This window comes from Hyperolius riggenbachi, chromosome 9 (genome assembly GCF_040937935.1).
Source record: "Hyperolius riggenbachi isolate aHypRig1 chromosome 9, aHypRig1.pri, whole genome shotgun sequence".
Taxonomy (NCBI): Eukaryota; Metazoa; Chordata; class Amphibia; order Anura; family Hyperoliidae; genus Hyperolius; species Hyperolius riggenbachi.
The window spans coordinates 50,693,394-50,714,845 of record NC_090654.1 but is presented as its reverse complement, the minus strand read 5'-3'; the positions used below and the strand labels follow the sequence as shown (position 1 = coordinate 50,714,845).

The 21,452-nt window shown below is 44.7% G+C and overlaps 1 protein-coding gene across 3 annotated transcripts in view; it reads left to right on the top strand.

Annotated features, from left to right (window-relative positions):
* The window catches only part of LOC137532315 (renalase-like), a 603,961-nt gene that overhangs the window by 35,349 nt on the left and 547,160 nt on the right, over positions 1-21,452 (top strand). The window lies entirely within an intron of this gene.

The following is a 21,452-nucleotide window of genomic DNA, read 5'->3' as shown; positions in this document are numbered from 1 at the left end:
GATAGTCATCTTGTGTGGGTGTTTCTAATACTTTTAATCCAAAGTTTAAAGTTGGTTAAAGACAAAAAAATGTCTTTAGAAGACACTGGGCTAGATCGCTATCTACCCAGTGACCTGAAGACAGCCGGCTTCCCCAACTGTCCTCCCAGAATGCAATGATTTCCCATCTAAGTACAATAGTAAGCCTTTGTGTGCCTCAACCAAACACCAAGCCGAACAATGCTTGTATATCTGTTTAAATAAACATACGCCGGGTGCTTTGTATTTATAACAAGTGTATATACTCCTATGCAAGTGTATTGTGAAGGTTCAGTCCACCTCAAAGTAAAAACTACATTATATTAGATGTTAAAGAACTAAAGTAGATTTAAGCTGGGATTACATGATGAGTTTTTTTTTGGCAGATTTACTTTCCAATTGATTTCCATTCACTTCTGCGAGAAACACAATAAGAAAAACGATCATAATCAGACCCGTCGGAAATGATCTATCGAGCCATTTATCTGCCCCCCAAAAAAAACCTCATGGTGTATTCTCAGCATTAGATTGTAAGCTCACAAGGACAGAGCTCTTTCATCCTTTTTTGTCTTGGAATTTGCTGTACAGGTGTTTATCAGGATGCATTTGTCACTGTAATTACTATGTCTACCAATTCTGTATTATGTACCAGTGGCTATTTGTTGTGTAGATCATGGTCTGTATTATTATGCACCCCCATGTTTGTTTCTGCGCTACAGACTATCCAATTTTTAGCAATCGTTTAGGATATAAGCGAATTATGATCACATTGGCAGAAAATAACTCAACTCATGTTCCCAATCAACTTCGAACAATTCTTAAATCGAGAAACGGCAAATTTGTCAATTAGGAAAATCGTTTTTATAATTGGTTGTGATGACTATGAAGTACAGATTGGTTAGTTGACGGGGGAACAATCAATACTATGTTATTTCCGATCACATTTACCTAATCGCTCAATTATTTGCTAAAAATTGGACCGTTAGTGGCCACCTTTAATCTGTACAGCGCTACAGAATATGTTGGTGCTTTATAAATCAATAATACTAATTTAAAAAAGAAAGTTATTAAACTGGGCATACAATATTTAGTATTTTAGTATTCCGCACAGAGATAAAATAAAATTTGAATACGATTTTGCCGATTAGATCTGCAATCAAAATATCAATCGAGCATTGCTTAGGAATAGAGATGGCTCATGAGAAGCAAATAATTCTTGCTTGCACTCAAATTTTATGCAAACTGTATGTAGAGATGGCCCAGCCTTGGAAAACTCATGGAGAAGCACATGATCAGTTTGATCAGCTGATAGATTTGTAAGCCTCTGATTTGCTGAGATGACTTCCTGGTTTAACACATGATCATGACCAGCAAATCAGAGGCTTACAAATCTATCAGCTGATCAAACTGATCATGTGCTTCTCCATGAGTTCTCCAAGGCTGGGCTACCTCTAATTGTATGTTGCTTGGAATTGGACTAATCATAATTACTTCCTGTCAGTATGAAGATGCAAACACTTTGCATAATGCTTGCTAAAGCCTAGGTGGGGCCTATAGAACAGGTGCGACCCCCATCTCTTTCTGAACTGGGAATCAGGGCTGGAACCCACTAGAGCGCTTTTGTGAGCGTATAGGGTTCGCTTTCAATTGCTAACGATTTCCCTAAACACCCTGCTAATGTAAATGTCTTAGACAGATTCCACTAGAGCGATTGCGATTTGGCAAATCGCCATCGCAGGGCATGCAGCATTTTGGCAGCGTTTGTACTTTAATGTAAAGTATATAAGCGCTGGCAAATAGCTCATGAATCGCTGCACATAGGCATTTGTGTGTGATATTGAATTACTGCAAACTGTAAAAAAAATAAAAATTTGAAATGACCAATCATAATAAAATCACTAATCGCAAATAGCTATCACAATCGATACACTTTTAAATTCGCTCCTAAAATCGTTGTAAAAAGCTCATGAAATTGCTTACAAAATGCTAATTAAAGACACTAGTGATTGCGATAGCGATTTGTGACTTGTAGTGGGTTCCAGGCCTCAAATATAAGGGACAACTGATGAAAGCATTTATCCCACAGTGTTTGAATAGCCAGACATAGCCACCAACAGTGAGACATGCCGGGTATCACTGAATCGCAGTGGAAACATTGGGATGAGGGTCTAACACCATTGTGAGCCAACTTCATAGTTTTTGCAATGATAATAATGCAGACCTAAACATGTGATCAAAGATTGAATCCCATTCTTCTGTCTCTAATGCTGGATACACACTTTGCGTCCCCGTACTTGATGCACCCGTCAATTCGCGTCGACTCGATTATTTGCGACATGTCCGATTCGCGTTTCGATGGAACGTTAGGTCGATTTGGCATACTTTACATGTAAATCGACCCAACAATCATTGAAATGCTTGGAAATGCTTGGAAATAATCAAGTCGACATGAATTGACGGGCGCATCGAGTGCAGGAACGCAAAGTGTGTATTCAGCATAAGATAGATAACAATGAAGCCCATTTCTCCATCAGAATGCTAGCAGGGAGAAAATCATACCATAGAATTGAATGAAGCCTAGAGATGAGGCTGGGCCTATCCAATCCTGGCAGGAACTCCTGTTCAGTCAAGTCTGAGGTAGCTCTCAAGATAGACTGATATGCATGTTGCAAAAAAAGTTATTAGTAAGGCCAGGGGTTAGCTTGACCACATCCCAGGAAAGCAAAGTGCCCTCAACAATTAGCTTCTGAAGGATATACATGCCAGCTGCCTTCCATCTTTCCCACTGTGGGTATTGGTCAGTGAATGGGATATTGGCATTATAATTAGCAGCTCCAGGAGAGTGTAAAGCCCCGTCTACACGGGGAGATGTTGAGGAGATGTTGTGGCGATCCAGTGGCTCGATTAGCCGCCGAATCGCCTCTTCCGTGTCCCCGCTCGCCGCGCGTGCGCTGCATTTGATTCCCCGCTTGTCCCCGCCGGCGCCGCTTATCTTCCACTCGATTCCCTGCCATTGTCCCCTCGCGGGGAGCGAGCAGGGAATCGGCGGTGCGGAGATCCGTCCTGTCGGATCTTATCAATCGAGCCGCATCAGCGGCTCGATTGATAAGCAGCATCGCGGCCGCATCTACGTGTGTAGATGCGGCTTAAGGATAGCATTCTGTTCCACCTTCGCCAGGTAATCAGAACTATTTTAATAAAGGGTGAGCTAAGTAGATGTAGTGGATATTTATACTTATGTGAGAGCCACAAAAGATTCTGAACTCTACTGGGTTTTTATAATTCGGGCCCCCAGCGACACCCACGTGGAACTCTCGAGGTACAGAGCCTAAAGTTAAATTTTGAGCTAACCTTGCAGATTTGTAATGACTACAGCTTTCCTTTAAAGCACACAGGTAGTGGTTTGCATGACGACAAACAGATGGAAATTCTTTAAACCTTGCCCAATACGTCGATTGTGATCTAGCGGTAGATCGCGAATGACTGTCGAGTAGATCGTGGCTGCATGGCAGCGGCCTGGGAAATTTTACTGCCGGCACACTGCTCTTGATCGCAGCCGCCGCATTCTGTTAAATTGTGCTGCTCTGCTTTCCAATGCAGAGCAGCACACAGCCAATCAGACAAGGGAGGGGAGGGGTGCAACTAAATGAGAGACAGTGTCTCTCCCTCCAGCACTTTCTATAGGAGATGGCCGTCCTTTGCCTTCCCCTTCAAGCAGTTCACGTGGCTTTGGTAGGAAGAGAAGCTGCTGGCGAGTCGCTGTGTGTGAGCAGCCACACAGCAAGATGTGTTTATTTTTATAATAGGTGGACACCAGTGATTTGGGGGTACGCTGCACTATATGGGGGGTCTAATTACTTTGTAGGGGGGACTCTGTTACTATGCTTTAGAAGGGTGACTGGGGGAGTGATTGTATTTACTTATGTTATGTTGAGATGGGGGAAGCTATGACTAAATATGTTTGGGGATTTCAGAGATAGCTTGCCCAATTATTGTTGAAAGATTAAGTGGGATTCTTCTTAAATAAATGTGTGGATTTAGGGGGGACTCTGATCTATATTTGAATATTTATGGAGGACTCTGCCTAATTACTGTACGCTTGGAGATGAGGAAGTGGGGGTCCGCCCAATTATGTGTGGGTGTTTTTTTTTGGGGGGGAAGGGTGTTGGCTGTGTTGGCTGTAGTGCAGTAGATCACTTTGACCCGATAGTTCTCAAAGTAGCTAACGAGCTGAGAAAGTGTGGGCACCTCTACTCTAAACAATGCAATCTTGCCATTGCAGCATCCAGAGCTGTGGAGTCGGTTCAAAAATCATCTGACTCCTCAGTTTATGAAACTGCAGACTCCGACTCCAGGTACCCAAAAATGGTTCAGACTCAAACTCCTTATGGCCCATACTCACGGGCTACAATTGTCGCTGCAACACGCGGCGCGCGCGTGTTGCGGCGACAGGTCGCCCGTGAGTATGAGGCGTTGCACGGGCGCGCACCCCGAACCGTCGCTGATGTCACCAGGCGATTGGCGCGGTCAATCGCCTGGCGACAGTTGCCGCCGCAACTCCGCCGCAATTGTCACTAGTCCGCGTGGGTATGCGGACTAGCGACAGCAACAAGCAGGGAATACATTGAGCTTCCGGCGGGGGGAGGAACAACAGCGACAGCTTCCGCCGCATCAGTTGCCAGGTCACTCCGCCGTGTGTATGCGGAGGGACCTGGTGACGAGCTGTCGCCGGCCTTGTTGCCCGTGAGTATGGGCCATTAGTCTAATACTTACCATGGCTGTGGAATTCTTACAAAAATCATCGGACTCCGACTCCCGACTCTTCAGTTTATGAAACCTCTGACTCCAGGTACCCAAAATTGCTCCGACCCCTCCACAGCCCTGGCAGCAACGCAAGTAGGCAGCTGCCACTGATGAGGCTTTGCTGAGCTCCTGTGAGTCGTGATATTCGGCTGGATTTTCTGGTTAAGAAGACCAGCCATGGCTCCTACCATGCCCCCTCCCATGCTGATCGTGACCCCTCCAGGACCTCTGGTGATTGCCTGGCCTCTGCACAAATACTGAGGCCAGGCAGTGATCACATTGAGGGGTAGATGGATACTTGCCAGGGCAGTGTCTTGTGGGTAATTCAAACTTGCATAGTGCAACAGTCTGTCATTTGGGAGAGGAGTGTTGACAAAAAGCAATTTTGCTTCACCATGACAGTGCATGTCCCCTTGCAGTGGCCACAGCCGTGGAAATAATGGAATAGCTATAGCTTGAACGTCTTTCACGTTTTTAACGCAGCCCAGATTGGACACCATGTGATAACATCTTTGGTTGACTTGAGGTGGCACTACACAGTTACAGGTGTACCTCTGATGATGAGGTTAAGGGAGTGGTGCTCGCCTGGTTTTGGGAGCAGCAAAAAGGCTTCTTCTCCCATGGAAAGAGGAAGCTATTGGGGCAATTCAGGAAGGAACTATGTGGAGAAGTGATGTAACTTAATGGCTCACAGTTACTGGTGTTAAAGTGTATTTTGCCTTTTTAGTTGTTGATTTCCACACAAACTCTGCCTCCCTTCCTCTGGTTCCGCTCACCAGTAATACTGCAAGCAAAAGGTTATAATGGCTGACTGCATGTGAGACATATTCATCCTCATGAGGTCAAAGTAACACAGCTTATTTAATTTTTGTTGCATTAAAAGTTGAAAGTTGTGTTGGGAACTCCATGTATTTTGGGGCGTTACAAGGTGATGCGATCATTGTTCAAGGAGGGCTTTCATATGTTTATTTTGCAGTGTGGCACAACCATTTCCAATAGGGTAATGCAATGTAGGCAGTGTATTACTGGGTGACGAGGTGGACTGTATGCTACACTGTATGGGTCACAGCGATAGGCTGTGATGCAGCTTTACATCACTGTTGTGCTCCTGTTTTTCAGGGTGTGCAATCCAACGTACTGTATATAGTGTGAAAGGAGTCTCAGTGTCCATTCTCACTGCCACGTGGGGCTGCATTGTCGACCCCATTTAATGCTCTGTAATGCGGTGCGATGCAAAGTCAATGTACAGTTCACACCTCATCAGCTGTGATGCGATTTAACAGATGATATTGTTACAGCACTAGCAGTGTGCACGCATTGATGAAGGTGCACATTAGCAGAAAGTTGTTTTTTGGTTGTGTCATATATAATAACACAATGCAATCCAGCACCACAGAATGAAACTGGTAATAAATTCATATCAGGTTTGCAATATTCCTCCTGTTCAATATTCCTCCTGTTCTCCCTCAGTAAGTCAGGCCTCTGTGCGTGTTACCAACACATACAGCATCTTACAGATATACTTTATAATGGCAGGCATATGTTATGAGATGTGCACTCCATCTTGTAAACTAACAAGATTTCTATGATGGAGACTAGGTCCACACCTGTTATAATGCGTGTGAACTGCAATAGAGACATAAGGCTTGATTCACAAAAGGGTGCTAACTTAGTTAGCACGCCTAAAAGCCCCTTAGCACGCCTAAAGCCGTTTAGGAGGCGCAAAGTTTTGCGCGCACGCAAAGTTTAAGCGTTGTGCGCTAAACGGCGCACTGGGTGCGACCAAAACATTGCAACGGGTGTGCCCCAAAGCGTCGCAAGCTGCGACGTTTTGGGCACACCTGGTGCGATGTTTTAGGCGCACCCAGTGCGCGTTTAGTGTTTACTACAAAGCCTTCATGCAGCCAGTTAGAATAAAAGTATTCATCGGTTACAATGCAGTAATGTAAACAGCCCCATAGAATTGTATGGTCAGCGAGTTGACATGCAGAATTATTCTGTAACACAAGTGAGCACTGTTAAGTACCCCAGAAAGTTGTACAAGGATTATTGATTGATTGATTTTCTACACATTATCAAAATCCGAAGGAAAATGAATGGGAATGCCTCCACTACTGTGAAGCACAGAGCTATGTGGCTGTCAACCACATGAAGACAATGAGCAGCATGAGGATGGTGAGTAGTGGCACCAAACCCACCATCGTTTTAAGAAATAACTAGAGAAGGCCGGCACTCCCAGTGTAATGTTTAATTGTTGCATATAGAAGAGTTTCGGGATTCACATGTACCTTCATCAGGGCATGCAACAGGTCCATCCAACAATATCACCCGTGAAAAAGTCCATGCAGCCAGGCATACACTCACTGGCAAGTGATGTGTACTCTCAGGCAGCATCAGCCTAGGCTGCCTTTTACAATCTTCTTCCAGCATTTGCTGGGTTAATAATCTCATTAACCCCCTGTGTACCTTATTGTAATTACGACTCCTAGACAATACCGTTGTGTTCACTTCCCCCCCTTGCCTGAACAATTTCTTTCACTTCAAACATTACAAGTATGATCGCATTACATAGGGAACTGATGATAATCTTCCCTTGTTCCCCCCCGCAATAATATTGAACACATGCTCAATTTTAATTGAGCAGCTGAAAAATCAGAATTCCTCTATCAATTTAACCCTTGTGTCGCCAGTAGAACAGAATTAACAGCCATTGTTTTTTCCGAGATCTCACTCCGAGCATGTTAACTTTTTCAACCCCACCAAAAATTCATTTTGAAAGAGAATTAATTGTTGTTATGCTTTATTTTTGAAGTTCCCACAGAAACAGGAGACAATGGGCTACAACAATACTGAGGAATGTGACTGCTGTGATCAGTGATCAGTGATCAGGTTGTGATTGAACTGCATTTTTCCCAGTTTCCACTGCAGTGAGTGGGTCGGGTGTATGCCCCGAATGCAATGCATTTGTGATTTGGCCTGGGGGAAAATATTTTTAATGGCTGAATCGCGGAAAAATTGTGTGATTGCTATGCAATTTACTTCTATACTCTCTCTAGGAAGTGGATGGCACGAAAAATGCAACAGGCACGCTGTTTCCGATGGGGAAAGTCGTGTCTCAAGCACAGCGCACCAATGGAAACATCCCGCTTGGTTTCTTAGTTTGAAGTGTACAAAGCGTTTTGCGATCTGATTGCATCACAGTTGCATTGTAAAACACATATTGGAAAAGACCCATTTGTCCGGTGAATGCACCACCTGTCAGCTGCTTGTCAAAAATCTGAATGGAGCTGCCAACTTTGGGGAAAAGTCGTCCTGTGTAATACAATGTAACTATGGAAAGATGCATACCATTTTGAAGCTCTCTTTCTCCTCTTTCCAACGACACATAAACTGCCACCCTACGCCTTTTAGTTTTTTGCGATCGAAATTGCGTTTGCTAAAAGGCGTAGGGCGGCGGTTTATATATTGTTGAAAAGAGGAGAAAGAGAGCTTGAAAATGGTATGCATCTTTCCATAGTTACTGCACTGCTCAGAGTCCATTTAAGGGCTCTGCCTCTGACACAGGCGACCTGGGTTGGAATCTCGGCTCTGCCTGTTCAGTAAGCCGGCAGCACCTATTCAGTAGGAGACCTTTGGCAAGTCTCCCTAACACTACTACTGCCTATAGAGTGCGTCCTAGTAGCTGCAGCTCGGGTGTTTTTAGTCCGCCAGGAGAAAAGCGCAATATAAATGTAATTTGTCTATTCGTCTGTAATTGTACCACTCTGACACATAGAAAGATAAATTAACACTCCTTCAAGCCTATGATCATTTCAATGCATGCTTTTCACCCTTCTCCTTTCATAAGTAGGGTTATACAGGTGGCAGACATTAGCAATTCCTCCTTTGCCGGACACCACCTACTCCACCAGATTGCCGGATTCCGTCCCAGCAATATGAAAAGAAGGGAGAGGTTCCTCCAATAAATGTAAAATATTTTATATTTGAGAAAAGGCTGCTATTTATTATTATAATTTAGAAAATAGATTTTATTTCTGAAATCTTGTATTTTTAATGTGGGTCCACTTTAAAGACTGGGTTCCATGGCTCCCCCTAAAATTAATATATTTTCAATTACTGTATTTTAACATTTAATACAGAATGAATCGCATATACAGTATACTGGTATATAGAGTGGGGAATAGTACTGTATTAGCTAGGCCAGGGGTCGGCAACCCGCGGCTCCGGAGCCGCATGCGGCTCTTTTTGATCTTCGCCGCGGCTCCGGTGCTAGTGGCTGCGGCGCTCGTGACGTGTGCTGTTGTTGCTGGCCGGCAGCCTATCAGAGAGGCCGCCGGACCAGTGCAGTGCAGGGCCTCGGGCGGCCATTTTCCCGTAGCCCTCCAGGCAGGACGTGACGTAGGAAGAGGATCGTGGGAGTTGCGCGCCACAAGGTCGGGACAGGAGGAGATCATGACAGGAGGTCTTCTGACTAGGTGAGTAAATGTTTTTTTTGTTTTTTTTTTCAGATCTGCTGAAGGATTGTGCATATGGGGGTCATATCTGCTAACGATTTGTGCATATTGGGGTCATATCTGCTAATGATTTGTGCATATGGGGGTCATATCTGCTAATGATTTGTTCATATGGGGGTCAGATCTGCTAACGATTTGTGCATATGGGGGTCATGTCTGCTAACGATTTGTGCATATGGGGGTCATATCTGCTAACGATTTGTGCATATGGGGGTCATATCTGCTAACGATTTGTGCATATGGGGGTCATATCTGCTAACGATTTGTGCATATGGTTTTGCGGCTCCCAGTTTTTTTCTCTTTTCGGAAACGGGTCCAAGTGGCTCTTTATGTCTTAAAGGTTGCAGACCCCTGAGCTAGGCCTATTTTTAACATTGAATCTCAAGCAACCAAAAAGCTCACTTATCCAGCCTCAGCCGATCCACGTTGGTGCCAGTTCATTGGCAGTTTTTACAATGCCTCCTTTCCCAGAAGCCAACAACCCTAGTCTAGCCGCCAGAAAAAAACAAGAATAACCCAGTAGCAGTGGCCGTGGGACCACACTGCAAAGTTTACAATTCAAAAATCTGTATACTTGTTAATCTTTCATTCCTGGCTGGGGTTGGGAAAAAGGTCTTCAGTGAAATAGTAGTCTAAACAGTGGCTTTTACCTGCCCTTAGTAGGCCACTCCCAGCTTACGCTGTGTACAAGCACTGGATTTTCTTAATCCAAGATGATTGTCTTGACAAAAAATGTTCCTTCCGTGTAGGTAATCCACGACCTCAATTAGTGATTTGTCATGCTGGATAACTAAATGATGAACATGTGTTATTGTTCAGAACTTCCTCCCCCCTCTAGAACCAAAAAGACTCGGCGGGAGCCAAGGAGTATGTTTGTATATACTCCTTGGCTCCTCGTTACTGAGACTATCATCCAACGTGATCATCAAAGACAGTATTTAAAGGAACCCTGAACAGTAAAGTAAAAAAACAAATCTGGACTTGGACCTGTGGCTTTCTCCAGCCCCACTGTAGCCTGCGAGGTCCCTCGGCATCCTCTGGGTCCCCTCCGTGGTCCCGCTGGTGGCCCCGTTAACTTGACAACTTTGGTTGAAGTCGTGCGCAACTGCCTCTAATGGATAAAAGTAATAGAAGCAGAGGATCAGCAGGACAGCCAGGCAAATGGTATTGCTTACAATAATACAATACAATAACATTTCTATAGCGCTTTTCTCCCATAGGACTCAAAGCGCTTACACTCACACTTGCGTTTGCAAGACGCCGGCAATTTTTGCAGGAGTGATTTTTCAGCGCTTTCACGTGGAAAAATCACTGAACACTGCGGCGATTTTTCGGTGATCACATTTATCGCTTCTGTTGCACTGAAACGCGATTGCTGGAAAATCGCCTGCAGATGGTGCAGGCGATGCGTTTCGCGATTTGCGGTGATTAGTGCAAATCGCACAAGTAAGAACGGGCCCATATGGTTTTATTACACTAGCGCTTTTAAAAAGCGATAGCGTCTGTGCGTTTTGCCAAAATCGTGGCAAAACGCTCTAGTGTGAATGGGCCCTTAGGCTCTCTCAGATTCAGTCATTCGTAGTAGGATGAAGTATTCACACAACAAAAGTTATATTTCTGCAAATGCCAAACTGAACAGGTGGGTTTTCAGTCTGGATTTAAACACGTCCAGGGGTGGAGCTGTCCTGATCTGCTGAGGTAAGGAGTTCCAAAACGTAGGAGCAGCATGACAGAAGGCTCTGGGACAAAAGTTTCAAAGTGGACTCTGGATATAACTAGATTATTAGAACCTGTGGATCTGAGATTGCAGGGATTGCTACTCAGCTGTAACATTTCTTTCATGTATCTGGGCCCAGATTATTTTTAAAAGGAAATAAATATGGCAGCCTCCATATTCTTCTGACTTCAGTTGTCCTTTAAAGAGGAGCTGTCAGCCATACTATCTAAGAAAAAAACACATATACTGTATAAGTAGATAAATGCTGGCTCTACTTACATAACATATGTATTGCACTATCCACGTTTTGATTTTAGTGACTTTTCTACAGTAAAAAAAAGAGAAAATCCTTCTTACCATTTCCTATTTTAACTGTGGCTATTTTTAAGCCAAGCCTGGTGTCATTTCTTCCCTTACTCTCCCTTACTCTCCTCCGCCCTTCACTATGGAAAGTGCATTGTCTCAGCATGAGAAATATTGGCCAATCAGAGAGGAACAGAGGTGTGGGAGGGGAAAACAGGAGGGAAAGAGGCTTCAGACAATCAGGCTGCATTAGTTAAATCTGAGGAGAAGTAGAGACGCAAAAAAAAAAGACAACCCATCATGCCCTGCAACTTCCTTTTTGTGTACTAAATTTTGTGCGTACCAAATAAAAGTCAGGAAAACTGAGGAATGATAATTTATCAACAAGAAAAGTAATAGTGATTTTAACTTTTGGATTGCCTGGTTAGAATCCTTATTACTTGTTTACCAGATAAAAATATTTGATTTTATGCCTAACAGTTACACTTTAAGTTCACATTAATTATTCAGCATGGCTGACATTGCATATACTAAGATTGCACACTGACAGATTGGAAAGATTCTACTTTAGCTAACTGCTTGATTGTTGTATGTCCATGATCCCTCTTACTGGGTGACACATTCCCTTTAAATTAGAACAGGGAATATTTATTAATTATAATTTGACTACTTCATTGCGTCAACTTTCTCCGGTGTAAAAATATCTGCTTGCTTCCTGCTGCAGGATTTTAAACAGAAATCCCAGAGAAACTGCGGTATAATCCCCTGCCTGTATTTATCCAGACGGAAGTGCAGGGGGATAAAACAGTGGGTCGCAATTCAGTAGCACTCATTTTTATTTATAATCTCCAGGCATTAGTCCAGCCAGGTTTGTTTTTAAAGTAAAGAGACCCTTCGCAACCTGCAATTCACAAACAGAGAAGACTTGACTCCAAAATCAAACAGAAATTACTGGACTATTATTTGCCTAAACAAGCAACATTATTGAATGCCACTTTAACCCGCCACATTATTTTTCAGATAATAGGGTAAATTGTGAAGAGTATAGAAACAAAACAATGAAGAACAGGATCGAGTTGTAAAAGTGAAAGGGTGTTAGTTTTTTAATTCAGTGTACACAGTACAAAAAAACAAACATTAGGTTTTTCTTTCTGTATATAATTCAGCATGTTTTTGTGTTTGCCTGGTAAGCCTGTGCATGTGAAAGACGCTAGACAAAGGGACGCAGTGACGCTGTTCACACTATGGGGTTGCTTCACAAAGCTTTTTATTATTATTATTATTATTATTTATAGTATTTATATAGCACCAACATCTTCCACCGTGCTGTACACAGTATATAATCTCATCACTTAAAGGATACCAGACACAAATCAAAAAGTAAAAAGGTGCGGGGAGGGGGGAGCAGGCATGTACAAGCCTACTCCCCTCCCCAAATGTCCCCCTTCTTGCACTACCCGTCTCCCACTTCATAGATGCGCGGCGCCGATTCACTCACCTGCTCTCAGCGTTCCAGCAATGGGCGGATCTCCATCTGCCCCTCCAGCATCCAGTATCCTTGGCTACAGCGGTGCCTTATGTGACCATTTACGTGCTGCCCGGTCACATGAGGCGCTGCTGTAGTCATAGAGGAAGCGGGACTTCATGTGTGGCTGGAAATCCCAATGCTAATCTGCTGAGAACAGGTGAGTGATGTGGCGCTGGGGCAGCACATACCCGGCATACTGGGGATCGGATGCTGCGGGCCAGCAGGGAGGAGATGCTGTCTTGGACGAAGGAGAGGGAGGTAAGCGCAGTGCTAGTGCCTGCAATGCACAGCCTGAAGTGTCTCTCCTCTCCGGTCCAGCTTTGCACACATACATTGCTTTGCACACTTCCTCACAATGTTTTGCTTCAGATGGCAAAAAGTATAGAACCGGCCCTGCTCCCCCCCCCCCTCCCAAAGAGCAACTTAACCCCCAGGACTCTTCCCAACTTATGCTCCGCGGGGCCCCTGCTCAATTTTATTTTTTTGGGCAGGATAGCAACTCCCCTGTCCCTGTGTGCTTCTCCATTAGTCTGTGCGCTCTCATTATCCTCATAGGTCTGCCTCATCTCAGTGACTTGCCACTTGTTATCACGTAATGCTGCCAAGAACTTTGCGGGCGCCCGGGGAGCACAAGTCAGGGGGAGACTTGAGGGGCCCAACAGAACTCAAGGGCCATGAAGCAATTGGCCAGGTTGCCCCTATGGTAGCTCTGGCTCTTATTATGTCGCCTGTTACTCAAGCAACGTAAGTGTTGCATGTTTAAAGGAAGTCACGACTTTCAAAGTTGGTTTTAAAGTGCATCTTCCATCACAGAAATAGGCCAGTATTGCTTTCCATGTTGTCGGACTGGATATTACTGGATATTACAATTGGACATGGCTTTCCCTATATCCTGAAATGGTAATACACAAATTGTTGTATGTATGCTATCTCTCCTCCATCCGCATCTGATAAATCCTTCAGTATCCGATGACAGATAATTAAAGCGTACCCGAGGTGAGAATGATATGGAGGCTGCCATAAACAAATAAACAATACCAGTTGCCTGGCAGTAGTGTTTGAGTCAAAACCACCGAACAAGAATATGGCTAATCCAGTAAAACCTGAGTCAGAGCACCTGATCTGCTGCATGCTTGTTCAGGGTATGTGGCTAGAAGTATAAGGAGACACAGGATCAGGAGGACTGCCAGACAACTGGCATTGTTTTAAAAGGAAATAAATATGGCAGCCTCCATATCCTTCTCCTCTGGTTCCCTTTAAAGCCTCTATTCAGGCACAGCTTTTATATGCACTTGAATCCCCAGTTCACCCACCCACCTAGTTGAATAAGGTCACTCATTACCCACACAAATTTCATATTTGATTTAGTTGTTCTAGAAAACTCCCATTGCAAAAGCTCTGCACAGAGTCATCACTTGACCCCTCCCACCTCCTCCCTCTGTTCTCCTCTGTGGGTGGGGTCAGCTCTGTGTTCCCAGGAAAAGACTGACTGCCGCCTCCCACTTCCTCCCTAACTACCTCATGGGTGATGTAGGAAGTGGGAAAGGAACATTATCTGACGCTAGCGCAGGAAATCGGCATTGCAAAAACACACACAGCTAGGTGATAAAAAATGAATATTGCAGAAAGGATTTGTGTAATACCCAAAATGCTGTGCATTGTAAATTATGATATATTACACACAATGTGCATTAAATAAACTTGAGCCTGAACTTTACTCTCTCCATCTTCAACAGTTGATAAAGCGTAGGAAATCTCTGCTTATTATATTAGGGCTTTTTCAGATAGGAGGTTGAACTGCTTGCTTATTGGTCAGTTCAACCTTCCAGCTCAGCCACCCACAAACGCAATTCAGCGCAGTTTAAAAGCAGCCGAATGGCAGCGGTTGTAACTTGAAGCGTGTCAATTTTGGACATGTGGTTGCCTTACCCGGTGGCAGAGAATTGCAATGTTGTGTATGAGCAGGGCTGCAGCTGCGCTCAGATGTGACTCGGCCTCGATTCATAAACAGCAGTGGGATAACAAAAATCTTGTCGGGAAAATACCGCACTCGGTATTTTCCCGGTCTGTGTGCTAATTCATAAAGATTTCCCCAGCTGCCCTTGGAGGTCGGTAAATTACCGCAGCCCATTGAGCGGTAGAGTAGAGCAGTGTCCCGATTCCCTCTTTGCTCTGCAGAAATGAATCACACAGACGGCTCTCTCTGGCTCTCCCACTGATTATTATTATTATTATTATTTATTGTATTTATAAAGCGCCAACATATTACGCAGCGCTGAACATTAATTTAGGTTACAGACAATATTTAGGGGTGACATACAGCAATATGACAATACAGGAATACAAGAAAACCAAATCACACAGCACATTATGAGTACAAGGTAATGCTTAGTCAGTCACTGGATGAAGCATGGAGATTAGGCAAGTTAGGTTCACTCAAATGCATGGCATGGGTTCACAGTAATGGAGGTGCCAGATCAGGTAGGACACAAAAGGAGGAGGACCCTGCCCAAAGGCTTACAATCTAGAGGGAGAGGTAAGGACACGAATGGTAGGGGACCAGAGTTCAGCTGTAGGTTTAGAGCACTTGTGAGGGGTAGTAGGCCAGAGTGAAAAGGTGAGTTTTGAGGGCTTTCTTGAAGATGTTGAAGGAGGGGGCTGCCCTAATGGGTGGAGGTAGGGAGTTCCATAGTGTTGGAGCAGCTCTTGAGAAGTCCTGGAGGCGTGCATGGGACTGGGTGATGCGGGGGGCGGTTAGGCGAAGTTCATTGGAAGAGCGGAGTGAGCGGCTAGGTGTGTACCTCTGAGTAAGATCGGAAATGTAGGTTGGATAGGTTTTGTGGACAGATTTGTAGGTCAGACACAGTATCTTGAATCTGATTCTGGACTGGATAGGAAGCCAGTGGAGGGATTCTAGGAGGGGATCTACCGTGGTGGAGCGATGGGAGCAGTGGATAAGTCTGGCTGCCGCATTCATGATGGACTGCAGTGGGGCTGTTCGGGTCATAGGGAGACCAGACAGCAGGGCATTGCAGTAGTCAAGGCGGGAAATTATGAGGGCATGGATGAGGAGTTTGGTGGTGGCAGAGGTCAGGAAAGGGCGAATCTTACAGATGTTACGAAGGTGGAAGTTGCAGGACTTTGTGAGGTTTTGGATGTGGGAAGTGAAGGAGAGTGCAGAGTCCAGGGTGACACCCAGACAGCGGGCTTGAGAGGTAGGGCGAATGGTAGTGTGGTTAACCGTGACATGCACATCTGGGAGATTCGTGGATGGCCGGGGTGGGAAGATCATAAATTCCGTTTTGTCTAGATTTAGTTTCAGGAACCTAGCAGACATCCAGGAGGAGATGGCGGATAGGCAGAAGGAGACCTTGTCCATGGTAGTGGTGGATATGTCAGGGGTGTGGAGGTAGATCTGGGTGTCATCTGCATACAGATGGTAGTTAAAACCCATGGAGGAGATAACCTTGCCAATGGAGGATGTGTATAGGGTGAACAGTAGGGGGCCAAGGACCGAACCTTGGGGGACTCCCACCGAGAGGTGGTTGGGGGTGGACGAGGACTCATTGAAGGTGGTCGTGAAGGAGCGGTTGGAGAGGTAGGATGAAAGCCAGGACAGGGCGAGATCGTGAATGCCCAAGGACTGGAGGGACTGCAGGAGTAGGGGATGATCTACTGTGTCAAAAGCTGCTGACAGGTCAAGGAGGAGGAGAATGGAGTATTTACCTTCAGCTTTAGCTAAGGCAAGGTCGTTGACCACTTTGGTGAGAGCAGTTTCGGTTGAGTGGGCAGGCCGAAATCCAGATTGGAGTGGGTCTAGCAGTGAGTTAGCATTGAGGAACTGGGTCAGGCGTTTGTGAACCAGACGCTCAAGGAGTTTTGAGGCAAAGGGGAGGAGGGAGATAGGACGGTAGTTGGAGGGTAGCGAGGGGTCGAGTGAGGGTTTCTTGAGCAGGGGTAGTACAATGGCCTGCTTGAAGTCTGTGGGGAAGGTGCCTGTGGATAGGGAGAGGTTGAACAGGGTAGTGAGGACTGGGGCCAATTCCGTGAAGTGAGGCTGGAGTAAATCCGAAGGGATGGGGTCAAGGGGGGAAGTAGTGGTATGGGAAGTCTGCAGCACTGATGACTCAGACAGATGAGTCACACAGTCTTTCCCTGCCTGCAAAAATTACTCACACAGCCGGCTCTTTCCACTGATGATTCAGACAGATGAGTCACACAGTCTTTCCCTGCCTGCTGAAATGATTCACACAGACGGCTCACTGGCTCTCTCCACAGATGAATCAAACAGACTTTCGGATCTCTGCACTTTGCATTAATCAGAGCTGTCAGAGCTGTCGGTAACTTGTTAATGTCTCACCAGAGGTGTCGGTAACTACCGCCAGGCTTACCGCATGTTGAAGGCTTTATGAATTGACATTTGCTGACAATTTACTGACATGTGTTGTCGGTAACTGCAGCCAAGTCGGTAATTTATCTCCCTGGTCGGTAATGTCAGCTTTTCATGCGGTAACAGCCTTTATGAATTGACATTTTGCTAAGTGGTCGGTAAAGTCTGCTGTTTTCAGCATTACCGCATGAGGTAATGCTTTATGAATCGAGGCCTATGGGTGGCCACCTGTCCAGCAGCGGTACCATGCGCTAACAAGCATCTGGCCGGTACAAGAAGCTTTTTGTCCTGTATATTACAGATTACAATTGTTTGTGAAAGCCTGAAGAAGGTTACTCCGAAACAAGTCGATATTGTCGTCTTTTTAAACAATTGCATATTTCAACATATGTTTTTGGTACTTGATAATGGGATGTTGTTTACAAAGATGAATTCGTTTGAAGATTTGCAAAAGACCTTTTTGCTACATTAAAATTTAAGATCCTCTTGAAACTTTTTTTTTTTTTTTTACTATATATCCTTGTACTTATATGGTTATATTATTGGTGTTCTGGCACACCATTGAGGATATGGTTTTTGGTCTCCCAATTTTTCCAATTACGGTACAAGAGAGCAGCTTACAGGCGGTGAGTTCACTGCGTTCAGCTGCCCATCTGAGGCCTTCGAGGCGTTGTGTATTCCCTTCTTGTGTGATGAGTTGAGAGACAAGACGCAGCAGGACTAGGGATGCTCAATCAGATGGAAATAATTCCGAGCTGATGCAAGATTATGCAAATTTTGTATGCTAATATGTGCAGCTTCAAATTAGACCAATCGAATCCCACCACCTTGATGGGATTCGATTGGTCCATTTTTAAGATTCATAAATTTGCATAATCCAGCATCAACACAGAGCAGGACCAACAGGGAAACCATTGTCCCCTTGGTTTTACCCATATAATTGGGGGGGGGGGGGGGGCGACTTAATCTAAAGTTGAATTAGTATATGTTCAAGGATATATACTGGTTTGCTTACAGTTAAGGATTCATAAATATGTATTATGTTTTTATATAGCACTGACATTCTCCACAGGGCTTTGCAGAGAAGATAGTCCGACACTGTCACAGACACTGACTATCCTCAAGGAGGTCACAATCTAATCCCTGTTATATTATAAAGTCCTTGCAATCGTTTTAGGAGATTAAACAAGCAAACCTGAGGATGCATACAAACTCCATGCAGATAGTCTCCTGATTGAGGATTGAACCTGGGACAAAATTCTCTGAGGCAAGTATGCTATCCACTTACAGTGTTCTCCCCAGGCTCTTTTAGCCGGGTGCTCTACCCAGCTAGTTTTGGTGAGCACCCAGCTGTCATCAGCTCACCTCCTCCTTTGCTGTAAGCAGAGTTTCGCAGAGAAGCACTAGCCCTGCATTTCTCATTGCGCCATACCCGGCTACTTTTTCATGCCACCCGGCTGGAAAAAGATTCTGGGGAGAACACTGCACTTATCCACTATGCTGCTCTTGTATAATCTTTACCCAGATTACATAATACAGTAGTTATTTTATTAATAATACATTATTGAGGCCTATTTTCTTACTAATAAAGTCATTTTTCTGTAGATTTTTCTATTCAGTTTTGTTGCATTGGCTCAATGTCTGCCCTATTATCTGCCAGGCTAATTAAGCTGGAGTGATCTGGCAAACAAAAGCAACAAGGCTGGTTGAGCCTGAATTAGCTAGCTTAGAGCATTCATTTGCATGGTGTTACCCAGAATCCTCTGCTCTGTGGTGGCACGTTATGCTTGTGTGGCTACAGGGCAATGTGTGTGACCTGCCTCCTCCTAATCACCACGGCGGCGGTAATGGGAGTGAAAAATAAGCAGGGAAGCACACTCCTCTTATCACACTCCTGGTTTGATAAGGTGTTTATCAGAGACACGGATTAAATGTGGGGAAAAAATGTTTTCAGCTGAAGCCAGTTCTGAAATATATTGACTGCATCACAGCAGCAGCCGAAGCCTCTCCGTTCAATTCCTTTCTCTGCCTCCGTCCTGACATGAGGGCTTGTTACCTTGTTGTGCTTATCTATACCTCTCTTATCTCCGGGGCATTGATTCCTACTTAATGGAGGCAGCGATATACAAATGAAACAACCAGATGTGCCATGTTGTAATACCCCCTGCCACAAATCAGTTCCTGGCCTTGTAAATATACCAGACCGATGCGGAGGGGAGGAGAGCTGAAGAGAAAGGCCTTTGCAAACCTGTTGAATCTATTTGCTACTGGGGGGGTGGCGGCTGAAACTAGACCAGATTTACAGCGGACCTGAACTCAGAATTTCCTCTCTGCTTTAAAAGATAAGCAACAGCATGATAGCCTTTAAAGAAAAACATTTCTTTGTTACAGCTAATACAAATCCTGCAATACATCTGGAGTGTGTATACTTCCTGTTTTCATGGAAGCAGACATAGGGCTTGATTCACAAAGCGGTGATAACTCAGTTATCACGCCTAAAAGACTTTAGGCGTGATAAGCGGTGCAAAGCTGAGTTATCACCGATTTGTGCTGCTCTTCGCGCGAAGCTCCCGCGCGCAAAGTTTTGCGCGCGTAGCGCACCGCGCTGCGCGCGCAAAGTCCCATAGGGCTCAATGGACGCTGCGCGCGAAGCAGGGCACAATGCGCGCGCAGCGCGGTGCGCTACGCGCGCAAAACTTTGCGCGCGGGAGATCGCGCGAGTTTCTTCTTATCACTCCTAAACTGAGTTTAGGCGTGATAAAGGGCTTTTCACAGGCGTGCAAACACTTTGCACCGCTTTGTGAATCAAGCCCATAGAGTTAATATCCTGTGTTTGCAAATTAGCTGCTCTACCAAAGCAGCCAGCTGACACGACTGAGAGATCAAATTACAGTTGTGATTAGACACAGTTAAGGCGGGATTAGACAGGATAAACTATATCGACAGGATTAGACAGGATAAACTATATACCAGTACCGTATATACTCGAATACAAGTCGACCTTGTGTATGTCGACTACAATATCCAACCCTCTTAAGCTGGAATTTTTTATTGACTTGAGTATAAGTCTACCCAACAAAGTGAATGGCTGCACTTGGGGCCCAGGAGGGGTTAATGACTACACTGCAAACAGTATTGCAGCCATTAACCCCTCCTTTCCCGTAAGTGCGGTGAATACCTCCTCCTGGCTCCCAAGTGCTGCAATTATTCACTCCGCTTCCTGCAGCCCAGTATTTCCCTCCTGCCCCTTTCCTTGTTAATTGTTGTGGCCACTGGCCAGGACTTTCAGACCTGTATTTCCGTAGCAATTCCTTTCCTCAAAGTATCACTTACCACAGGGGAAAATGATGCAAATAGGAATGTCTCTATTACTCAGTGTGCTGAGTGTTGCCAGTGACTCGTGTATAAGTCGACCCCTATACTTTTATGAAGTGAATCAGACCTAAATTTCTAGACTTATACTCAAGTATATACAGTAAATACATTCAGTGTGCATTTCTCTGTTTTCCTTCTGTCTTATGCAATATTTCAGGTCCACTTTAGCCCTGAAACACTGTCTGGCAGTGCGCTGGCAGTTATTTCTGGTACAAAGGCTTGCGCTGAAATTTAATGCCTGGTACTTACAATGCAATTTTCAGATCTGTGGGAAAATTCACAATCGATTGATACTTCTCAGCATTTTTGATTTGCTTCCGATTAAGAAAGGGATCGATTTTATGCAGTACTGATCTCAGACATGCTAGAAATAATTGACCAACTGGAAATTTCTCATCGATTTGACAGGAAAATGACATGGTGTGTACCAGGAATAAAGCATAGGAATTATAGAAATACACTTACCTAATGTTAATTTCATAGGCCCCCATAACCTACCTACACTTGTCCTTGTTCACAGGTAAGTATGGGACTGAGCACTTGTGGAAGGGAAGAACGTTCTATTTGCTCACTGTGTTCTGTGTTTATTCTATTTTGAATACTAATACTGTGTTGATTCTGATTGTTTCTGCTCCTCCAGGCTGCTAGGTGGCACTGTGGTTTACATAGTAGATGTCCACTCCACTGTGGCGTGAACTCCAGTACCTGTGGGTGTGGTTAGGGTGAGCAGGTATCGGAGCCCTGTGGGAAATGTCTTGGAGACTAAATTGAGTTTAGGATATGTTATACGTAGCATGTAAAATG